General features: G+C 38.6%; 1 pseudogene; it reads left to right on the top strand.

Moving 5' to 3' along the window:
* Positions 1-2,139: 2,139 nt before the first annotated feature.
* LOC133765205 (vacuole membrane protein 1-like) lies at positions 2,140-2,749 on the top strand (annotated as a pseudogene).
* Positions 2,750-8,888: the final 6,139 nt, after the last annotated feature.

Below are 8,888 nucleotides of genomic sequence, written 5' to 3'. Positions count from 1 at the left end.
ATAAATAAACAAATGAATTAGTTAAAAGAGTTAAATGTTTTATTTAATTTTATTTTAAAGATTTATTTATTTACTTGAAAGTCAGCATTGCAGAGAAAGAGAGGGAGCGACAGAGAGAGATTGATCTTCCATCCACTGGTTCACTTTCCAAATGGCCACACCAGCCAGGGCTGGGCCAGGCCTGGGCCAGGCCTAAGCCAGGAGCTTCTCTCAGGTCTCCCATACAGGTGCAGGGGCCCAAGGACTTGGGCCATCTTCTGCTGTTCTCCTGGTCACATTAGCAGGGATCTGGACCAGAAGTGGAGCAGCTGGGACTGGAACTGGTACCCACAGGGATGCCAGTAGTTCAAATGGTGGCTTAACCCACTGTGCCATAGCGCCAGCCCCAAGTTAAATGTTCTAGTGTTTTCCATGTGTCAGGCCCTGTATTCAGCTATGGAGATGATGAATGATGAATGTGATACAGCTGCAGATCTCAGGGAGCACAATCTAGTGCCTCTGCTTCAGTTTCTCAAAGTATGAAACAAACTTTTCTAGAAATTTGTTGAATTAACTTAAAATCCATATAAAATTTAAAGTAATTTAAAGTTAATTTTTGCATCCTTTTTTTCCTGTAAATCTTTATTGACTACTTGATGTATTCCCAGAGATTCAAGAAGCATGTGAGAGACAGCATTTGCCCTCAAGAAACTTACGAGCCATTCATAAATACATGAACAAGAATATAAGATAATACGTAATGACAAATGCATGCTGTATGGTGCATGCACATACATTCACAGAATGGTAGAATCAGTGTGTTTTCAAACAGTTTTAGGAAAAACCTGGATTTAGGATGAGCCTTTTGAATAAACAGTGAGTTGGGGTGATTTAAGCTGAGATAATTCAAGAAGAGTATTACACATGTTGGAAGGAATAGATGACTATGGGGCCATCCTGCCCAGAATGGAGGAATTGTGTCTGAGAGTGGTACACATATGATTGAAACAGTAGATTGGCACTAAGTCATGAAGAACTTTGAGTGCCAAGTAAGCTTAGTTAAGATCTTGTAGGCCCTGGTGAGTCATAAGTTTTTGTACAAGAATTATGACCAAAAAAAGGTGTGTTTTAGAAGAAGTTGCCGTGTTTTGATATGTATGCCTAATGTCATTTGGAATTGCCAGAGTTCCTTGGGATGTTCTCAGTGTCTTCTTTTCTAAGGTTCTAAATAAAACTACCAGATTAAAAATGTACTATTATTTGTCTCCTGATTGCAGTAAAGAGGATTGTGTAGTTTGGTTATGAATTTATGGAGTAGATAATAATAAAGGTGAAAGTCAGAGAGACCAAGTTTTGCCATCTTTGGTCATACAAAGTTTTGTAATTCAATGAAAGCTTTACATAATAACTGTAGAATTAAATTAGGAAAGACTTCAGCCTCAAGTTTTCAGGAAGAAATTAATTCTTAGTCTTAATAATGTAATTTCTTTTTTTTTTTTTGACAGGCAGAGTGGATAGTGAGAGAAAGAGAGAAAGGTCTTCCTTTTTTTTTGGACAGGCAGAGTGGATAGTGAGAGAGAGAGACAGAGAGAAAGGTCCTCCTTTTTGCCGCTGGTTCACCCTCCAATGGCCACTGCGGCCGGTGCATCTCGCTGATCTGAAGCCAGGAGCCAGGTGCTTCTCCTGGTCTCCCACGCAGGTGGAGGACCCAAGCACTTGGGCCATCCTCCACTGCCTTCCCGGGCCATAGCAGAGAGCTGGCCTGGAAGAGGGGCAACCGGGATAGAATCCGGTGCCCCGACCGGGACTAGAACCCGGTGTGCTGGCGCCGCAAGGTGGAGGATTAGCCTGTTAAGCCACGGCGCCGGCCAAAAATGTAATTTCATTAAGGCTATACTAGCTACTAATTAATAGAGAAATTTGCTAATCAATAGATAAATTTTAAAGCCAAGAATCAGAAATTAAAGAGTATCCTATTGGTTCTGTTTTGGTAAGACTATCTAAGGGATACTTTTTTTATTTTTCCTGTTTAAAAAATGAAAATTGCATACAGGTTCTAGTTGGCCAGAGCCCAGTGGCGGGTGTGAGAGTCAGTCAGGAGCCACTTCCAGGATCTGGAGAAGCTGGGGTCGGGGCAGCTCCTCAAGACTGATCTATGAAATGGCAGAGAATGAAAAACACTGTGACCAGAGACATGTAACAGTGAACAAGGAACAACATAATGGGAATTTCAGGTCCCTCTTCAATGAGTGAAAAGAAGAGGAAGGATCAGGAAGAGACAGCCACTTACTACCTTGCAGTATTTTTCTCTGGAAATCCTTGTAATCTTGAAGGAGTGGACCTCAAAATTATGGCATCATCAAAGCATTGTGGTGTCTTTTTTACTGCTGCTTGCTGTGCTTATAGCTACTTATTATGTTGAAGGAGCACATCAACAGTGTGTGCAACATATAGAGAAACAATTTCTCTTGTATGCCTACTGGATAGGCTTGGAAATTTTATCTTCTGTTGGGCTTGGAACAGGGCTGCGCACCTTTCTGCTTTATCTGGGCCCACATATAGCTTTAATTACTTTAGCTGCTTATGAATACAACTCAGTTAATTTCCCTGTACCACCCTATCCTGATCAGATTATTTGTCCCTATGAAGAGAACATTGAAAGAACCATTTCTTTGCCGAGTATCATCTCAGAAGTGATGATTGAGGCCTGCATGTGGGGATTGGTACAGTGATTGGAGAGTTACCTCCATATTTCATGGCCAGGGCATGATTTCCTTGTTTTTTCCAGGTGGTTTTATTCAACATTTGGTGTGGTGGACATTATTATATAAATCATAAGAACTTGCATTAGATTGTTCCAGAGTCATCTAAGGTAGTGACCGCTGCCACTAACAGCTGTGGTAAGTTTTATACAAAAAACACAACTGTTGGTCCAGAAAAATGTTTGTTTATGGTGGTGGAGGAGCAAATGCAGTTTTTAGGAAAGGGAGAGTTAGTGACTTCATATGAATCAATATTAATCATTAGTTAAGGTGGGAAGGTGTGTGTGTGTGGCTTATGAAGGTAAATAATTTTCCTTCTCAAAATGATGGAGTTAAAAACAAATATGAGGAGCAGCTGTTTGGCCTAATGGTTAAGATGCCTGTGTTCCATATTGGAGTACCTGAGTTTGAGTCTTGGCTCCTGATTCCAGCTTCCTGCTAATTCTCTTCCTGGAAGGCAGTGGTGATGACTCAAATAGCTGGGTTCTGGCCACTCATGTGTGAGGCCTGGATTAGGTTTCTGACTCCCAGCTTTAGCACAGCCCATTTGGAGAGTGAACCCGTGGACGGGAGTTGACTCTGTCTCCATCTTTCTCTCTGCTTCTCAGATAAAAAATAAAATTGTAAATGCAAATATGGTATATTATCACAACATTAGGCAGCTGTGTTTCAGAAAATTCAGAGTTGCTTCGTAGTAGATATAGGATAGCATTGTGAGCGGTTAGGATCACAAGTTTTTGAGCTGTGATCAGCATCAATTCTGATTTCTGTTCTTGTTAGCTTGGTGTGAGACCTTACGTCTTAGTTTCTCTATCTGTAAAATGATGATAGTAATTATATATATGCCCGAAGGAGTTGTTCTGATGGCTAAATGAGATGATGTATTGTCAGCACTTTAGCCCATTGCTTCATTCATTGACTTGGATGTAGTACAAAATTAAATTCTATTGCTATGTACAGTCTTCTAGCTCGAACATACTGCAAGGTTTTTATAATCTCAGAATAAGTCATAATTTTGGTGCTTTTCAACATTTCTCATAATTGAACTCTATATATTACTTGTATACCTAATATGAGTGGTGCTTTGACAATGGATATCATTTGTTTGACGGTGCCAGAAAATTGTGGTTTTCAAGAATAAATAAAGTATTGTGGAAGATGGGAGGGCTTACATCTCTGGTTTAATTTTGTTGTCATCATTAGTTTGCACATGAGATGTCTTTGTAAATAGATATGTAATGTCATATATATGAGTACAAGTTGAGAAGGCCTGCTGTAGTAGGAAAATAGCTAATGAATTGAGTCAAATAACACAGTAACAAAAGAATTCTTTGTTTAAATCTGCAACTTAAATTTGTTAAGTGTGCAACATGCAAATACTATATAGGTATTCAAAGATCATTTAGGACTATCTCAAAAGGAATAATTGTAAACTATGGCAAGTAGATCTTCAATGGCAATGAAAATTCTTGGGTTTGGAGTCATTATAAGATAGATAGGTGAGGCTGTATCTTTGAAAATGTTATGACTAGAGCAGCTTTGGAAAGGGAAAAGTATGCAGTTGAGGGTTCTGATGTTCCAGGTATCACCTAGTTAATTATCCTAACTTCTTTTCCAGAGGCTTATCAAAGTTACTAAAGCAGAGAGTACTAGACATACTGATATGTTTATGTTGTTATCAGGTAGCATAGCATATCTCCATAGGCATATATGAGAACAAATATTGGTGTCAGATTATCAAGATTAGAATATAAATAATCCTGTTGTCAGTGTTCTAGCATTAGGTTAAGCTGCCTCCTGAAATGCTGGCATTCCATATGGGCACTAGTTTGAGTCCCACTGCTCCACTTCTGAACCAGCTCCCTGCTAATGTACTTGGGAAAGCAATAGAAGATAGTCCAAGTCCCTGGGCCCTTGTGCCCACTTGGGAGACTCAGATGAAGCTCCTGACTCCTGGCTTTGGCTTGGCCCAGCCCTAGTGTTGAGGCTATTTTGGGAGTGAACCAGCAGATGGAAGATACCTCTTTCTCTGTCTCTCTCTCTCTAACTCTACCTTTCAAATAAATAAAATAAACCCTTTAAAAAAAGAATATAAAGAATCCTTTGCCACATTCTGGTATTTTGGCCTTGGATGTATTATTTCACATTCCCTGTGCTGCATTTAGAGTTACACTGGTAATAAAATGCCACTTCATAGGGCTGTTGGGAGGAGTAAATGATTTGTTACCATTTTGAACACTACTAAGGTCATCAAGTGAGTAAATAGGGTCTTATAAGTTGCCAAGATAGGTTTCATAAAGTTCATATGCTTTGCTCAAATAAAAATACATTAAATACCTTACTTAGAAACTTTTATTCTTATTTTGTATAACTTGGACAAACTGGACGTTGCAGAGCCCCTTCGATGGAGAGAAATAGAAATACTTAGCATAGCGAGAAGTAGCAGGTGATGACAAACAATAAAAGTGAGATACTCTACTGTTACATAATAAGCTGGAAGTTGTAATGTAGTTGTGTTATATCTGTGGTGCCTGAGGGCAGCCTTTGACAACACGTAAGACCTTGAGGGGTTACTTTATGTATGGACTATTTGTCAGTTCGAACGGAGCTTTTGATTCTGCTTCCTGCTAGTGAACCTTGTTTCTTGAATACCTTTGAGTAAGATCTGTGTAAGATCTCTTAAGAAGTTTCTGCCTGGTTTAAAAGCTTATTTTTCCTCAGTTCAGGTATGTTAAAGATAAGGGCTAGAGTAGTTCTCTTCCTTTATAGACTTTAATGTTACCAATTTGTCTATTAATTTACATTATATATTTCATATAACCTGGTTGAGTAGATTTAAGAATGAACTCCAAGTAGGTGCAGGAATTATTTTGTGTTTTCTTGTGCAAAGTATGTCATTGTATTAAATAGTACAAACACATTTATGGAAGGATACATTAACAAAGCCGTGGCAGAGGAGTGAAACAGTGAATGGAAGATGTCTCTCTTTCACTGTCTGTAACTCTGCCTGACAGATAAGTAAATCATTTTTAAAAAGGAAACTATAGCAGAATCAGTTATATGAAACCATTTCTCTGCTGTCCAGGTATAATTTTTTATGTTATTATATCATATGCAAATACTTCTTTTTTTATTTTTTTTTAACTTTTATTTAATGAATATAAATTTCCAGTGTACAGCTTATGGATTACAATGGCTTCCCCCTCCCATAACTTCCCTCCCACCCACAACCCTCCCCTCTCCCGCTCCCTCTCCCCTTCCATTTGCATCAAGATTCATTTTCAATTCTCTTTATATACAGAAGATCAATTTAGTATAAAGATTTCAACAGTTTGCACCCACATAGAAACACAAAGTGAAACATACTGTTTGAGTACTAGTTATAGCATTAAATCACAATGTACAGCACATTAAGGACAGAGATCCCACATGAGGAGCAAGTGCACAGTGGCTCCTGTTGTTGACCCAACAAATTGACACTCTAGTTTATGGCGCCAGTAACCATCCTAGGCTGTCATCATGAGTTGCCAAGGCTATGGAAGCCTTCCAAGTTTGCCGACTCTGATCATATTTAGACAAGGTCATAAAAGACAGAGTGAGGATAGTAACCAATGATCCTAAGAGTGGCATTTACCAGGTTTGAACAATTATACAGCATTAAGTGGGGAAGAGGACCATCAGTACACACATGTTGGGAGTAGAGCCATTGGTGGTAGAGTAGAGGTTATGAATACAAAGGAATGAGGCCCAAGTGCACTAGACAGGGCCTAGAACAAAGGACAGAGTCATTATTAGAGGAGCTAAGAAAGGTGCTGTCTAAGCTACAATTAAGCTTTCTGATTTAGAGGCAAATAGAACCTGATAGAAGGGGCTTGATAATAATCTGTTGGATTTTAGGCCTTGTAAATTCAGAGGCCCAGACCTATCTATCTCTTCACATGGGGTATATCCTAAGGGAGGTGTGAACCTCCTAGGGGAAGGCACTCTGTTGACTTTCATCACTTGGCTGGCCTGGGAGGAGAGCTGGCCAGGTAAAGGCAGGTGGCATCTCTAACAAGAAATTGACAGTTCTGCCTGCAATGGTGCTGACCCTACTTGGCCATACCCTCAGCTGCAGTGGTCACTTTGGAAGTTGGGCTGAGTGAAGGGCTTTTCAGCTTAGAGCCAATAAGATCTGTGGCTCTGACCTGGGCATCCTTCGACTCCAGGGCAGGTCCATTTCCAGTGATCCAACTCTTGGCAGAGCTGCCAGGGCTCTTCACAAGCTGACTTCTGCTGAAGCCCAGGCTTACCACATTGAAAGCCACTGCAGTGGACTGGCCTGTTGGGTCTCCTTGAGGGCAGATCACTGTACAGATCAGCCATTAATAGGCCTGCCACCCATTGCTTCTGATGCCTAGCTTTCTTTTCCTCCTGGTTTGTGTTAAAGCAGACCAGAGGATGCAAGTCAAGGGAGTGCCCAAGTCCCATCTCTAATCTTCGGTGGCCTGAACTACAAGTCTATAGTCACAGGCATGTTCTGTAGTAGTTTTTCTAAGGTAGACAATGCCATCAGGAAAATTATATTCTCACTTTAAAACTTTCTTTCCCTTTGGTCTGAAAGGGAGGTTTTTTCTACTTACTGTATACTTCGCTGATGGCGAAGTGAATCTAGCTATGAGATTATTATTAAAACTCTTATTTTGGCTATGCTATTACAGAAAAATGTTAGCCATCTCTTTTATAAGGTCTAAGGATTAAATTGTGCATCCTACAGATTCCTTCATAATAGAATTAGTTTCCTACCTTGAAGAGAATAGAGAAATGAAAGAACAAGTTGGGCTTAGAATAGAGAAATGAGGGAGCAAGTCCTAGATCGCTTGCTGACAATAGCAGTATTACATGAATACTTAGCAAACCGTTTCAACCATTAGATAACAACTTAAGAAAACATTTACCAGAAGGTCCAATGCCTTCTATAAATTTTAAGAATCATGTATTTGAAAACACCTCTTAAATATCTAACATGGTGTAGTTTGTTTAGCCAGTAAACTTAAGCACAACCATCTAAAATGTTTTTAGTTTCTTTCTACCAACAAGTCTAAAACATATGATACACAGATTCAGGTCCCACAAATTAAAATGTATCTTTGATTGATTTTAGCAGCTTAAATTTATGGACAATCTTATCTATAAGCCATTTAAAATAAAACTCTTAATAAAATTTCCCCATGTGGACATACAATATGTACACACATATAATATAGCATAATAGACCAATATAGCAATTTTAATAATAGCTTTTAAAATCTTTAACTCTTTTTGTAGATTGCCAATTGATTTGAATTGCTTTTTGTTTTTAGTAACCTCAGTTAACCATACTTTCTCTCAGTTGGTACTGTTAATACATTATTGGCTTCATCTGTTTACAGAGCCATCCCAAAGTACTGAATACAATAAAAGTGGCTGGAAAAAGTCCATAGGAACCTATAGGAGGACAGCTAAACACAGAACCAACAACGCTTTAGTTTTATGAGCAGCAGATCATATATAACTGTGGATGACAAAAGACTTTAAGTCGCCATGTTTAAAATTATAAACTCATCAACCAACAAGAGGCACTTGCTTACTTCACAGTATTTTTGAAAGCACCTGTAGGATTTTACAAGTATTTAACCCTTTAAGCCTCTGGGGCTTTCTCATTAAGATAACTATCATGTCTAGTAACACAAGATCATTAGACTTTTTAATTCTCAAACATTTGTATTAATAGCATTTTCCATTATAGAAACTTAAAGTCTGGTACCACATCACATCTTGACAGTCCTTCTAATATACTCCAAATAGACTGATTAGTTGGTGTCTCTATAAGATGAGAGACATAGGTCCTTCGATTTTTTCAGTTGGGCCCAAACTGGAAAAACCAAAGTCCAGGATTTACTGGAAATTTTAGAGACCAGATTGTTTGAAACTTTGATTTTTTGAATGCCTGTCAAGAATGCCAAGAAGGCTCAAAATCCAAAATATCTGGTTGAAATAAGATTTCTTAAAATCATGACATAACATAGACCAAATTTGATCATTGTTACAAGGTGATTATTCAAATTTTTGAAAAAAGCACATATTTAAATAACCCATAACTCTTAATAAAAATTCAGCTGTTTTTGA

The sequence above is a fragment of the Lepus europaeus genome, chromosome 8 (genome assembly GCF_033115175.1).
Source record: "Lepus europaeus isolate LE1 chromosome 8, mLepTim1.pri, whole genome shotgun sequence".
NCBI classification, from domain to species: domain Eukaryota; kingdom Metazoa; phylum Chordata; class Mammalia; order Lagomorpha; family Leporidae; genus Lepus; species Lepus europaeus.
The sequence above is the reverse complement of the archived record's forward strand: the minus strand, read 5'-3'. Positions and strand labels throughout refer to the sequence as shown.